Source organism: Gorilla gorilla, chromosome 4 (genome assembly GCF_029281585.2).
Source record: "Gorilla gorilla gorilla isolate KB3781 chromosome 4, NHGRI_mGorGor1-v2.1_pri, whole genome shotgun sequence".
NCBI lineage: Eukaryota > Metazoa > Chordata > Mammalia > Primates > Hominidae > Gorilla > Gorilla gorilla.
In genome coordinates, this window is record NC_073228.2 from 189,766,007 (window position 1) to 189,781,695 (window position 15,689).

A 15,689-nucleotide genomic window follows, 5' to 3' on the forward strand; every position below is an offset into this window, starting at 1 on the left:
ACACAGATAGCAGAGTAGATATTTCCATGTTCATCCAGATGGCTGTGTAGATATTTCCATGTTCATACAGATAGCGGTGTAGATATTTCCATGTTCATACAGATAGCGGTGTAGATATTTCCATGTTCATACAGATAGCGGTGTAGATATTTCCATGTTCATACAGATAGCGGTGTAGATATTTCCATGTTCATACAGATAGCGGTGTAGATATTTCCATGTTCATACAGATAGCGGTGCTGATATTTCAATGTTTATACAGGCAGTGGTGTATATATTTCAATGTTCATACAGATAGCGGTGTAGATATTTCAATGTTCACACAGATAGCGGTTTAGATATTTCTTTCTTAATACATACGGTGGTGTAGATATTTATATGTTCATACAGATGGCGGTGCAGATATTTCCATGTTCATACAGATGGCGGTGTAGATATTTCCATGTTTATAGAGATAGCAGACTTCTTATTTCCATGTGTTAAGAGATAGCTGTGTAGATATTTCCATGTGTATGCAGATAGCTGTGTAGATATTTCCATTTTCACGCAGACAGCGGTGTAGATATTTCCATGTTCAAACAGATAGCGGTGTAGATAATTCCATGTTCATACAGATAGCGGTGTAATTATTTCCATGATCATACAGATAGCGGTGTAGATATTTCCATGTTCATACAGATAGCAGTGTAGATAATTCCATGTTCATACAGATAGCGGTGCTGATATTTCCATGTTTATACAGGTAGTGGTGTAGATATTTCCATGTTTATACAGATAGCGGTGTAGATATTTCCATGTTTATACAGATAGCGGTGTAGATATTTCTATCTTTATAGATATAGCGGTGTAGTTATTTCCATGTGTAAAGAGATAGCAGTGTAGATATTTCCATGTATATGCAGATAGCTTTGTAGATATTACCATTTTCATGCAGATAGCGGTGTAGATATTTACATGTTCAAACAGATAGCGGTGTAGATATTTCCATGTTCATTCAGATAGCTTTGTAGATATTTCCATGTTCATGCAGATAGCGGTGTAGATATTTCCATGTTCATACAGATAGCGATGTAGATATTTCCATGTTCATACAGATAGCGGTGCTGATATTTCCATGTTTATACAGGTAGCAGTGTAGATATTTAAATGTTTATGCAGATAGCGGTGTAGATATTTCCATGTTTATACAGATAGCGGTGTAGATATTTCCATGTTTATTCAGATAGCGGTGTAGATATCTCCATCTTAATACAAATGGCGGTGTAGATATTTATATGTTCATTCAGATGGCGGTGCAGATATTTCCATGTTCATACAGATGGCGGTGTTGATATTTCCATGTTCATACAGGTAGCGGTGTAGTTATTTCCATGTGTAAAGAGATAGCTGTGTAGATATTTCCATGTATATGCAGATAGCTGTGTAGATATTTCCATTTTCATGCAGATAGCGGTGTATATATTTCCATCTTCAAACAGATAGCGGTGTAGATATTTCCATGTTCATAAAGATAGCGGTGTAGATATTTCCATGTTTATACAGATAGCGGTGAAGGTATATGCATGTTTATACAGATAGCGGTGTGGATATTTCCATGTTCATCCCGAGGGCTGTGTAGATATATCCATGTTCATACACATAGCGGTGTAGATATTTCCATGTTCATACTGATAGCGGTGTAGACATTTCCATGTTCATACAGATAGCGGTGTAGATATTTCCATGTTCATACAGATAGCGGTGCTGATATTTCCATGTTTATACAGGTAGCAGTGTAGATATTTCCATGTTTATACAGATAGCGGTGTAGATATTTCCATGTTTATACAGATAGCAGTGTAGATATCTCCATCTTAATACAGATGGCGGTGTAGATATTTATGTGTTCATACAGATGGCGGTGCACATATTTCCATGTTCATACAGATGGCGGTGTAGATATTTCCATGTTTATAGAGATAGCAGACTTCTTATTTCCATGTGTTAAGAGATAGCTGTGTAGATATTTCCATGTGTATGCAGATAGCTGTGTAGATATTTCCATTTTCATGCAGACAGCGGTGTAGATATTTCCATGTTCAAACAGATAGCGGTGTAGATAATTCCATGTTCATACAGATAGCGGTGTAATTATTTCCATGATCATACAGATAGCGGTGTAGATATTTCCATGTTCATACAGATAGCAGTGTAGATAATTCCATGTTCATACAGATAGCGGTGCTGATATTTCCATGTTTATACAGGTAGTGGTGTAGATATTTCCATGTTTATACAGATAGCGGTTTAGATATTTCCATGTTTATACAGATAGCGGTGTAGATATTTCTATCTTTATAGATATAGCGGTGTAGTTATTTCCATGTGTAAAGAGATAGCAGTGTAGATATTTCCATGTATATGCAGATAGCTTTGTAGATATTTCCATTTTCATGCAGATAGCGGTGTAGATATTTCCATGTTCAAACAGATAGCGGTGTAGATATTTCCATGTTCATTCAGATAGCTTTGTAGATATTTCCATGTTCATGCAGATAGCGGTGTAGATATTTCCATGTTCATACAGATAGCGATGTAGATATTTCCATGTTCATACAGATAGCGGTGCTGATATTTCCATGTTTATACAGGTAGCAGTGTAGATATTTCCATGTTTATGCAGATAGCGGTGTAGATATTTCCATGTTTATACAGATAGCAGTGTAGATATTTCCATGTTTATTCAGATAGCGGTGTAGATATCTCCATCTTAATACAAATGGCGGTGTAGATATTTATATGTTCATTCAGATGGCGGTGCAGATATTTCCATGTTCATACAGATGGCGGTGTTGATATTTCCATGTTCATACAGATAGCGGTGTAGTTATTTCCATGTGTAAAGAGATAGCTGTGTAGATATTTCCATGTATATGCAGATAGCTGTGAAGATATTTCCATTTTCATGCAGATAGCGGTGTATATATTTCCATCTTCAAACAGATAGCGGTGTAGATATTTCCATGTTAATACAGATGGCGGTGTAGATATTTCCATGTTTATACAGATAGCGGTGAAGGTATATGCATGTTTATACAGATAGCGGTGTGGATATTTCCATGTTCATCCCGAGGGCTGTGTAGATATATCCATGTTCATACACATAGCGGTGTAGATATTTCCATGTTCAAACTGATAGCGGTGTAGACATTTCCATGTTCATACAGATAGCGGTGTAGATATTTCCATGTTCATACAGATAGCGGTGCTGATATTTCCATGTTTATACAGGTAGCAGTGTAGATATTTCCATGTTTATACAGATAGCGGTGTAGATATTTCCATGTTTATACAGATAGCAGTGTAGATATCTCCATGTTAATACAGATGGCGGTGTAGATATTTATATGTTCATACAGATGTCGGTGCACATATTTCCATGTTCATACAGATGGCGGTGTAGATATTTCCATGTTCATACAGATAGCGGTGTAGATATTTCCATGTTCATACAGATAGCGGTGCTGCTATTTCCATGTTTATGCAGGTAGCGGGGTAGATATTTCCATGTTTATATAGATAGCGGTGTAGATATTTCCATGTTTATACAGATAGCGGTGTAGATATTTCCATGTTTATACAGATAGCAGTGTAGATATCTCCATCTTAATACAGATGGCGGTGTAGATATTTATATGTTCATACAGATGGCGGTGCACATATTTCCATGTTCATACAGATGGCGGTGTAGATATTTCCATGTTCATACAGATAGCGGTGTAGTTATTTCCAAGTGTAAAGAGATAGCTGTGTAGATATTTCCATGTATATGCAGATAGCAGTGTAGATATTTCCATTTTCATGCAGATAGCGGTGTAGATATTTCCATGTTCAAACAGATAGCGGTGTAGATATTTCCATGTTCATACAGATAGCGGTGTAGATATTTCCATGTTCATACAGATAGCGGTGTAGATATTTCCATGTTTATACAGATAGGGGTGAAGATCTATGCATGTTTACACAGATAGCAGAGTAGATATTTCCATGTTCATCCAGATGGCTGTGTAGATATTTCCATGTTCATACAGATAGCGGTGTAGATATTTCCATGTTCATACAGATAGCGGTGTAGATATTTCCATGTTCATACAGATAGCGGTGTAGATATTTCCATGTTCATACAGATAGCGGTGTAGATATTTCCATGTTCATACAGATAGCGGTGTAGATATTTCCAAGTTCATACAGATAGCGGTGCTGATATTTCAATGTTTATACAGGCAGTGGTGTATATATTTCAATGTTCATACAGATAGCGGTGTAGATATTTCAATGTTCACACAGATAGCGGTTTACATATTTCTTTCTTAATACATATGGTGGTTTAGATATTTATATGTTCATACAGATGGCGGTGCAGATATTTCCATGTTCATACAGATGGCGGTGTAGATATTTCCATGTTTATAGAGATAGCAGACTTCTTATTTCCATATGTTAAGAGATAGCTGTGTAGATATTTCCATGTGTTTGCAGATAGCTGTGTAGATATTTCCATTTTCATGCAGACAGCGGTGTAGATATTTCCATGTTCAAACAGATAGCGGTGTAGATAATTCCATGTTCATACAGATAGCGGTGTAGATATTTCCATGATCATACAGATAGCGGTGTAGATATTTCCATGTTCATCCAGATAGCAGTGTAGATAATTCCATGTTCATAGAGATAGCGGTGCTGATATTTCCATGTTTATACAGGTAGTGGTGTAGATATTTCCATGTTTATACAGATAGCGGTGTAGATATTTCCATGTTTATACAGATAGCGGTGTAGATATTTCTATCTTTATAGATATAGCGGTGTAGTTATTTCCATGTGTAAAGAGATAGCAGTGTAGATATTTCCATGTATATGCAGATAGCTTTGTAGATATTTCCATTTTCATGCAGATAGCGGTGTAGATATTTACATGTTCAAACAGATAGCGGTGTAGATATTTCCATGTTCATTCAGATAGCTTTGTAGATATTTCCATGTTCATGCAGATAGCGGTGTAGATGTTTCCATGTTCATACAGATAGCGATGTAGATATTTCCATGTTCATACAGATAGCGGTGCTGATATTTCCATGTTTATACAGGTAGCAGTGTAGATATTTCCATGTTTATGCAGATAGCGGTGTAGATATTTCCATGTTTATACAAATAGCGGTGTAGATATTTCCATGTTTATTCAGATAGCGGTGTAGATATCTCCATCTTAATACAAATGGCGGTGTAGATATTTATATGTTCATTCAGATGGCGGTGCAGATATTTCCATGTTCATACAGATGGCGGTGTAGTTATTTCCATGTGTAAAGAGATAGCTGTGTAGATATTTCCATGTATATGCAGATAGCTGTGTAGATATTTCCATTTTCATGCAGATAGCGGTGTATATATTTCCATCTTCAAACAGATAGCGGTGTAGATATTTCCATGTTCATACAGATAGCGGTGTAGATATTTCCATGTTTATACAGATAGCGGTGAAGGTATATGCATGTTTATACAGATAGCGGTGTGGATATTTCCATGTTCATCCCGAGGGCTGTGTAGATATATCCATGTTCATGCACATAGCGGTGTAGATATTTCCATGTTCATACTGATAGCGGTGTAGACATTTCCATGTTCATACAGATAGCGGTGTAGATATTTCCATGTTCATACAGATAGCGGTGTAGATATTTCCATGTTCATACAGATAGCGGTGCTGATATTTCCATGCTTATACAGGTAGCGGTGTAGATATTTCCATGTTTATACAGATAGCGGTGTATATATTTCCATGTTTATACAGATAGCTGTGTAGCTATTTCCATGTTTATACAGATAGCGGTGTAGATATCTCCATCTTAATAAAGATGGCGGTGTAGATATTTATATATTCATACAGATGGCGGTGCAGATATTTCCATGTTCATACAGATGGCGGTGTGTATATTTCCATGTTCATATAGATAGCGGTGTAGTTATTTCCATGTGTAAAGAGATAGCTGTGTAGATATTTCCATGTATATGCAGATAGCAGTGTAGATATTTCCATTTTCATGCAGATAGCGGTGCAGATATTTCCATGTTCAAACAGGTAGTGGTGTAGATATTTCCATGTTCATACAGATAGCGGTGTAGATATTTCCATGTTCATACAGATAGCGGCGTAGATATTTCCATGTTTATACAGATAGCTGTGAAGATCTATGCATGTTTACACAGATAGCGGTGTAGATATTTCCATGTTCATCCAGATGGCTGTGTGGATATATCCATGTTCATACAGATAGCGGTGTAGATATTTCCATGTTCGTACAGATAGCGGTGTAGATATTTCCATGTTCATACAGATAGCGGTGTAGTTATTTCCATGTGTAAAGAGATAGCTTTGTAGATATTTCCATGTATATGCAGATAGCTGTTTAGATATTTCCATTTTCATGCAGATAGCGGTGTAGATATTTCCATGTTCAAACAGATAGCGGTGTAGATATTTCCATGTTCATACAGATAGCGGTGCAGATATTTCCATGTTCATACAGATAGCGGTGTATATATTTCCATGTTTATACAGATAGCGGTGAAGATGTATGCATGTTTACACAGATAGCGGTGTGGATATTTCCATGTTCATCCAGAGGGCTGTGTAGATATATCCATGTTCATCCAGATGGCTGTGTAGATATATCCATGTTCATACAGATGGCGGTGAAGGTATTTCCATGTTCATTCAGATAGCGGTGTAGATATTTCCATGTTCATACAGATAGCGGTGTAGATATCTCCATGTTCATACAGATAGAGCGGCTGATATTTCCATGTTCATACAGATAGCGGTGCTGATATTTCCATGTTTATACAGGATGTGGTGTAGATATTTCCATGTTTATACAGATAGCGGTGTAGATATTTCCATGTTTATACAGATAGCGGTGTAGATATTTCCATGTTTATACAGATATCGGTGTAGATATCTCCATCTTAATACAGATGGCCGTGTAGATATGTATATGTTCATACTGATGTCGGTGCAGCTATTTCCATGTTCATACAGATGGCAGTGTAGATATTTCCATGTTCATACAGATAGCCTTGTAGACATTTCCATGTTTATACAGATAGCGGTGAAGATGTATGCATGTTTACACAGATAGCGGTGTAGATATTTCCATGTTCATACAGATAGCGGTGGTGATATTTCAATGTTTATACAGGCAGCGGTGTATATATTTCAATGTTCATACAGATAGCGGTGTAGATATTTCAATGTTCTCACAGATAGCGGTTTAGATATTTCTTTCTTAATACATATGGCGGTGTAGATAATTATATGTTCATACAGATGGCGGTGCAGATATTTCCATGTTCATACAGATGGCGGTGTAGATATTTCCATGTTTATAGAGATAGCGGACTTCTTCTTTCCATGTGTTAAGAGATAGCTGTGTAGATATTTCCATGTATATGCAGATAGCTGTGTAGATATTTCCATTTTCATGCAGACAGCGGTGTAGATATTTCCATGTTCAAACAGATAGCGGTGTAGATATTTCCATGTTCATACAGATAGCAGTGTAGATATTTCCATGTTTATACAGATTGCGGTGAAGATGTATGCACATTTACACAGATAGCCGTGTAGATATTTCCATGTTCATACAGATAGCGGTGTAGATATTTCCATGTTCATACAGATGGCGGTGTAGCTATTTCCATGTTTATAGAGATAGCGCTGTACTTATTTCCACGTGTAAAGAGATAGCTTTGTAGATATTTCCATGTATATGCAGATCGCTGTGTAGATATTTCCTTTTTCATGCAGATAGCGGTGTAGATATTTCCATGTTCAAACAGATAGCGGTGTAGATATTTCCATGTTCATAGAGATAGCAGTGTAGATATTTCCATGTTTATACAGATAGCGGTGAAGATGTATGCATGTTTCCACAGATAGCGGTTTAGATATTTCCATGTTCATACAGATAGCGGTGTAGATATTTCCATGTTCATCCAGATGGCTGTGTAGATATATCCATGTTCCTACAGATGGCGGTGAAGATATTTCCATGTTCACACAGATAGCGGTGCAGTTATTTCCATGTGTAAAGACATAGCTGTGTAGATATTCCCATGTATATGCAGATAGCTGTGTATATATTTCCATTTTCATGCAGATAGCGGTTTAGATATTTCCATGTTCATACAGATAGCGGTGTAGATATTTCCATGTTCATAGAGATAGCGGTGTAGATACTTCCATGTTCATACAGATAGAGGGGCTGATATTTCCATGTTCATACAGATAGCGGTGCTGATATTTCCATGTTCATACAGATAGCGGTGTAGTTATTTCCATGTGTAAAGAGATGACTGTGTAGATATTTCCATGTATATGCAGATAGCTGTGTAGATATTTCCATTTTCATGCTGATAGCGGTTTAGATATTTCCATGTTCAAACAGAGAGCGGTGTAGATATTTCCTCGTTCATACAGATAGCGGTGTTGATATTTCCATGCTTATACAGATTGCGGTGAAGATATATGCATGTTTACACTGATAGCGGTGTAGATATTTCCATGTTCATGCAGATAGCGGTGTAGATATTTCCATGTACATCCAGATGGCTGTGTAGATATATCCATGTTCATACAGATAGCGGTGTAGATATTTCCATGTTCATACAGATAGTGGTGTAGATATTTCCAAGTTCATACAGATAGCGGTGTAGCTATTTCCATGTTCATACAGATAGCAGTGCAGATATTTCCATGTTCATAGAGATAGCGGTGTAGATATTTCCATGTTCATACAGGTAGCGGTGCTGATATTTCCATGTTTATACAGGTAGCGGTGTAGATATTTCCATGTTTATACAGATAGCGGTGTAGATATTTCCATGTTTATTCAGATAGCGGTGTAGATATCTCCATCTTAATACAGATGGCGGTGTAGATATTTATATGTTCATTCAGATGGCGGTGCAGATATTTCCATGTTCATTCAGATGGCGGTGTTGATATTTCCATGTTCATACAGATAGCGGTGTAGTTATTTCCATGTGTAAAGAGATAGCTGTGTAGATATTTCCAAGTATATGCAGATAGCTGTGTAGATATTTCCATTTTCATGCAGATAGCGGTGTATATATTTCCATCTTCAAACAGATAGCGGTGTAGTTATTTCCATGTTCATACAGATAGCGGTGTAGATATTTCCATGTTTATACAGATAGCGGTGAAGATATATGCATGTTTATACAGATAGCGGTGTGGATATTTCCATGTTCATCCCGAGGGCTGTGTAGATATATCCATGTTCATACACATAGCGGTGTAGATATTTCCATGTTCATACTGATAGCGGTGTAGACATTTCCATGTTCATACAGATAGCGGTGTAGATATTTCCATGTTCATACAGATAGCGGTGCTGATATTTCCATGCTTATACAGGTAGCGGTGTAGATATTTCCATGTTTATACAGATAGCGGTGTATATATTTCCATGTTTATACAGATAGCAGTGTAGCTATTTCCATGTTTATACAGATAGCAGTGTAGATATCTCCATCTTAATACAGATGGCGGTGTAGATATTTATATGTTCATACAGATGCCGGTGCAGATATTTCCATGTTCATACAGATGGCGGTGTGGATATTTCCATGTTCATATAGATAGCGGTGTAGTTATTTCCATGTGTAAAGAGATAGCTGTGTAGATATTTCCATGTATATGCAGATAGCAGTGTAGATATTTCCATTTTCATGCAGATAGCGGTGTAGATATTTCCATGTTTATACTGATAGCGGTGAAGATGTATGCATGTTTACACAGATAGCGGTGTAGATATTTCCATGTTCACACAGATAGCGGTGCTGATATTTCCATGTTTATACAGGTATTGGTGTGGATATTTCCATGTTCATACAGATAGCGGTGTAGATATTTCCATGTTCATACAGATAGCGGTGTAGATATTTCCATGTTCATACAGATAGCGGTGCTGATATTTCCATGTTTATACAGGTAGCGGTGTAGATATTTCAATGTTTATACAGATAGCGGTGTAGATATTTCCATGTTCATACAGATAGCGGTGTAGCTATTTCCATGTTCATACAGATAGCGGTGTAGATATTTCCATGTTTATACTGATAGCGGTGAAGATGTATGCATGTTTACACAGATAGCGGTGTAGATATTTCCATGTTCACACAGATAGCAGTGCTGATATTTCCATGTTTATACAGGTAGCGGTGTAGATATTTGCATGTTCATACAGATAGTGGTGTAGATATTTCCATGTTTATATAGATAGCGGTGAAAATATATGCATGTTTACACAGATAGCGGTGTAGATATTTCCATGTTTATACTGATAGCGGTGAAGATGTATGCATGTTTACACAGATAGCGGTGTAGATATTTCCATGTTCACACAGATAGCGGTGCTGATATTTCCATGTTCATACAGATAGCGGTGTAGATATTTCCATGTTTATACTGATAGCGGTGAAGATGTATGCATGTTTACACAGATAGCGGTGTAGATATTTCCATGTTCATCCAGATGGCTGTGTAGATATATCCATGTTCATACAGATAGTGGTGTAGATATTTCCATGTTCATACAGATAGTGGTGTAGATATTTGCATGTTCATACAGATAGCGGTGTAGCTATTTCCATGTTCATTCAGATAGCGGTGCTGATATTTCCATGTTTATACAGGTAGCGGTGTAGATATTTGCATGTTCATACAGATAGTGGTGTAGATATTTCCATGTTTATATAGATAGCGGTGAAAATATATGCATGTTTACACAGATAGCGGTGTAGATATTTCCATGTTCATACAGATAGTGGTGTAGATATTTCCATGTTCATACAGATAACGGTGTAGCTATTTCCATGTTCATACAGATAGCAGTGTAGATATTTCCATGTTCATACAGATAGCGGTGTAGATATTTCCATTCTCTTACAGAGAGCGGTGCTGATATTTCCATGTTTATACAGGCAGCGGTGTAGATATTTCCATGTTTATACAGATAGCGGTTTAGATATTCCCTTCTTAATACAGATGGCGGTGTAGATATTTATATGTTCATACAGATGGCGGTGCAGATATTTCCATGTTCATACAGATGGCGCTGGAGATATTTCCATGTTTATAGATATAGCGGTGTAGTTATTTCCATGTGTAAAGAGATAGCTGTTTAGATATTTCCATGTATATGCAGATAGCTTTGTAGATATTTCCATTTTCATGCAGATAGCGGTGTAGATATTTACATGTTCAAACAGATTGCGTTGTAGATATTTCCATGTTCATTCAGATAGCTTTGTATATATTTCCATGTTCATACAGATAGCGGTGTAGATATTTCCATGTTCATACAGAGAACGGTGTAGATATTTCCATGTTCATACAGATAGCAGTGTAGATATTTCCATGTTAATTCAGATAGCGGTGTAGATATCTCCATATTAATACACATGGCGGTGTAGATATTTATATGTTCATACAGATGGCGGTGTTGATATTTCCATGTTTATACAGATAGCAGTGTAGATATCTCCATCTTAATACACATGGCGGTGTAGATATTTATATGTTCATACAGATGACGGTGCAGATATTTCCATGTTCATACAGATGGTGGTGTAGATATTTCCATGTTCATACAGATAGCGGTGTAGTTATTTCCATGTGTAAAGAGATAGCTGTGTAGATATTTAAATGTATATGCAGATATCAGTGTAGATATTTCCATTTTCATGCAGATAGCGGTGTAGATATTTCCATGTTCAAACAGATAGCGGTGTAGATATTTCCATGTTCATCCAGCTGGCTGTGTAGATATATCCATGTTCATACAGATAGCGGTGTAGATCTTTCCATGTTCATACAGATAGCGGTGTAGCTATTTCCATGTTCATACAGATAGCGGTGTAGATATTTCCATGTTTATACTGATAGCGGTGAAGATGTATGAATGTTTACACAGATAGCGGTGTAGATATTTCCATGTTCATACAGATAGTGGTGTAGATATTTCCATGTTCATCCAGATGGCTGTGTAGATATATCCATGTTCATACAGATAGTGGTGTAGATATTTCCATGTTCTTACAGATAGCGGTGCTGATATTTCCATGTTTATACAGGCATCGGTGTAGCTATTTCCATGTTCCTACAGATAGCGGTGTAGATATTTCCATGTTCATACAGATAGCGGTGCTGATATTTCCATGTTTATACAGGCCGTGGTGTAGATATTTCCATGTTTATACAGATAGCGGATTAGATATTTCCTTCTTAGTACAGAAGGCGGTGTAGATATTTATATGTTCCGATAGATGGCGGTGTAGTTATTTACATGTTTATGCAGATATCAGTGTAGATATCTCCATCTTAATGCAGATGGCGGTGTAGATATTTATATGTTCATACAGATGGCGGTGCAGATATTTCCATGTTCATACAGATGGCGGTGTAGCTATTTGCATGTTCATACAGATAGTGGTGTAGTTATTTCCATGTGTAAAGAGATAGCTGTGTAGATATATAAATGTATATGCAGATAGCAGTGTAGATATTTCCATTTTCATGCAGATAGCGGTGTAGATATTTCCATGTCCAAACAGATAGCGGTATAGGTATTTCCATGTTCATACAGATAGCGGTGTAGATATTTCCATGTTCATGCATATAGCGGTGCTGATATTTCCATGTTTATACAGGTAGCGGTGAAGATATTTCCATGTTCATCCAGATGGCTGTGTAGATATATCCATGTTCATACAGATAGCGGTGTAGATATTTCCATGTTCATCCAGATGGCTGTGTAGATATATCCATGTTCATACAGATAGCGGTGCTGATATTTCCGTGTTTATACAGGTAGCAGTGTAGATATTTCCATGTTCATACAGATAGCGGTGTAGATATTTCCATGTTCATACTGATAGCGGTGTAGATATTTCCATGTTCATACAGATAGCGGTGCTGATATTTCCGTGTTTATACAGGTAGCAGTGTAGATATTTCCATGTTTATACAGATAGCGGTGTAGATATTTCCATGTTTATACAGATAGCGGTGTAGATATTTCCATGTTTATTCAGATAGCGGTGTAGATATCTCCATCTTAATACAGAATGCGGGGTAGATATTTATATGTTCATACAGATGGCGGTGCAGATATTTCCATGTTCGTACAGATGGCGGTGTAGATATTTCCATGTTCATACAGATAGCGGTGTAGATATTTCCATTTGTAAAGAGATAGCTGTGTAGATATTTCCATGTATATGCAGATAGCAGTGTAGATATTTCCATTTTCATGCAGATAGCGGTGTAGATATTTCCATGTTCAAACATATAGCTGTTTAGATATTTCCATGTTCATACAGATAGCGGTGTAGATATTTCCATGTTCAAACTGATAGCGGTGTAGATATTTCCATGTTTATACAGATAGCGGTGAAGATCTATGCATGTTTACACAGATAGCGGAGTAGATATTTCCATGTTCATCCAGATGGCTGTGTAGATATTTCCATGTTCCTACAGATAGCGGTGTAGCTATTTCCATGTTCATACAGATAGCGGTGTAGATATTTCCATGTTTATACAGGCAGCGGTGTAGATATTTCAATGTTCATACAGATAGCAGTGTAGATATTTCAATGTTCATACCGATAGCGGTTTAGATATTTCCTTCTTAATACAGATGGCGGTGTAGATATTTATATGTTCATACAGATGGCGGTGCAGATATTTCCATGTTCCTACAGATGTTGCTGTAGATATTTCCATGTTTATAGAGATAGCGGAGTACTTATTTCCATGTGTTAAGAGATAGCTGTGTAGATATTTCCATGTGTATGCAGATAGCTGTGTAGATATTTCCATATTCATGCAGACAGCGGTGTAGATATTTCCGTGTTCAAACAGATAGCGGTGTAGATATTTCCATGTTCATTCAGATAGCTTTGTAGATATTTCCATGTTCATACAGATAGCGGTGTAGATATTTCCATGTTCATACAGATAGCGGTGCTGCTATTTCCATGTTTATGCAGGTAGCGGGGTAGATATTTCCATGTTTATACAGATAGCGGTGTTGATATTTCCATGTTTATACAGATAGCGGTGTAGATATTTCCATGTTTATACAGATAGCAGTGTAGATATCTCCATCTTAATACAGATGGAGGTGTATATATTTATATGTTCATACAGATGGCGGTGCACATATTTCCATGTTCATACAGATGGCGGTGTAGATATTTCCATGTTCATACAGATAGCGGTGTAGTTATTTCCATGTGTAAAGAGATAGCTGTGTAGATATTTCCATGTATATGCAGATAGCAGTGTAGATATTTCCATTTTCATGCAGATAGCGGTGTAGATATTTCCATGTTCAAACAGATAGCGGTGTAGATATTTCCATGTTCATACAGATAGCGGTGTAGATATTTCCATGTTCATACAGATAGCGGTGTAGATATTTCCATGTTTATACAGATAGGGGTGAAGATCTATGCATGTTTACACAGATAGCAGAGTAGATATTTCCATGTTCATCCAGATGGCTGTGTAGATATTTCCATGTTCATACAGATAGCGGTGTAGATATTTCCATGTTCATACAGATAGCGGTGTAGATATTTCCATGTTCATACAGATAGCGGTGTAGATATTTCCATGTTCATACAGATAGCGGTGCTGATATTTCAATGTTTATACAGGCAGCGGTGTATATATTTCAATGTTCATACAGATAGCGGTGTAGATATTTCAATGTTCACACTGATAGCGGTTTAGATATTTCTTTCTTAATACATATGGCGGTGTAGATATTTCTATGTTCATACAGATGGCGGTGCAGATATTTCCATGTTCATACAGATGGCGGTGTAGATATTTCCATGTTTATAGAGATAGCGGACTTCTTATTTCCATGTGTTAAGAGATAGCTGTGTAGATATTTCCATGTGTATGCAGATAGCTGTGTAGATATTTCCATTTTCATGCAGACAGCGGTGTAGATATTTCCATGTTCAAACAGATAGCGGTGTAGATATTTCCATGTTCATACAGATAGCGGTGTAGATATTTCCATGATCATACAGATAGCGGTGTAGATATTTCCATGTTCATACAGATAGCAGTGTAGATAATTCCATGTTCATACAGATAGCGGTGCTGATATTTCCATGTTTATACAGGTAGTGGTGTAGATATTTCCATGTTTATAGAGATAGCGGACTTCTTATTTCCATGTGTTTAGAGATAGCTGTGTAGATATTTCCATGTATATGCAGATAGCTTTGTAGATATTTCCATTTTCATGCAGATAGCGGTGTAGATATTTACATGTCCAAACAGATAGCGGTGTAGATATTTCCATGTTTATACAGAGAGCGGTGTAGATATTTCCATGTTTATACAGATAGCGGTGTAGATATTTCCATGTTTATTCAGATAGCGGTGTAGATATCTCCATCTTAATACAGATGGCGGTGTAGATATTTATGTGTTCATTCAGATGGCAGTGCAGATATTTCCATGTTCATACAGATGGCGGTGTTGATATTTCCATGTTCATACAGATAGCGGTGTAGTTATTTCCATGTGTAAAGAGATA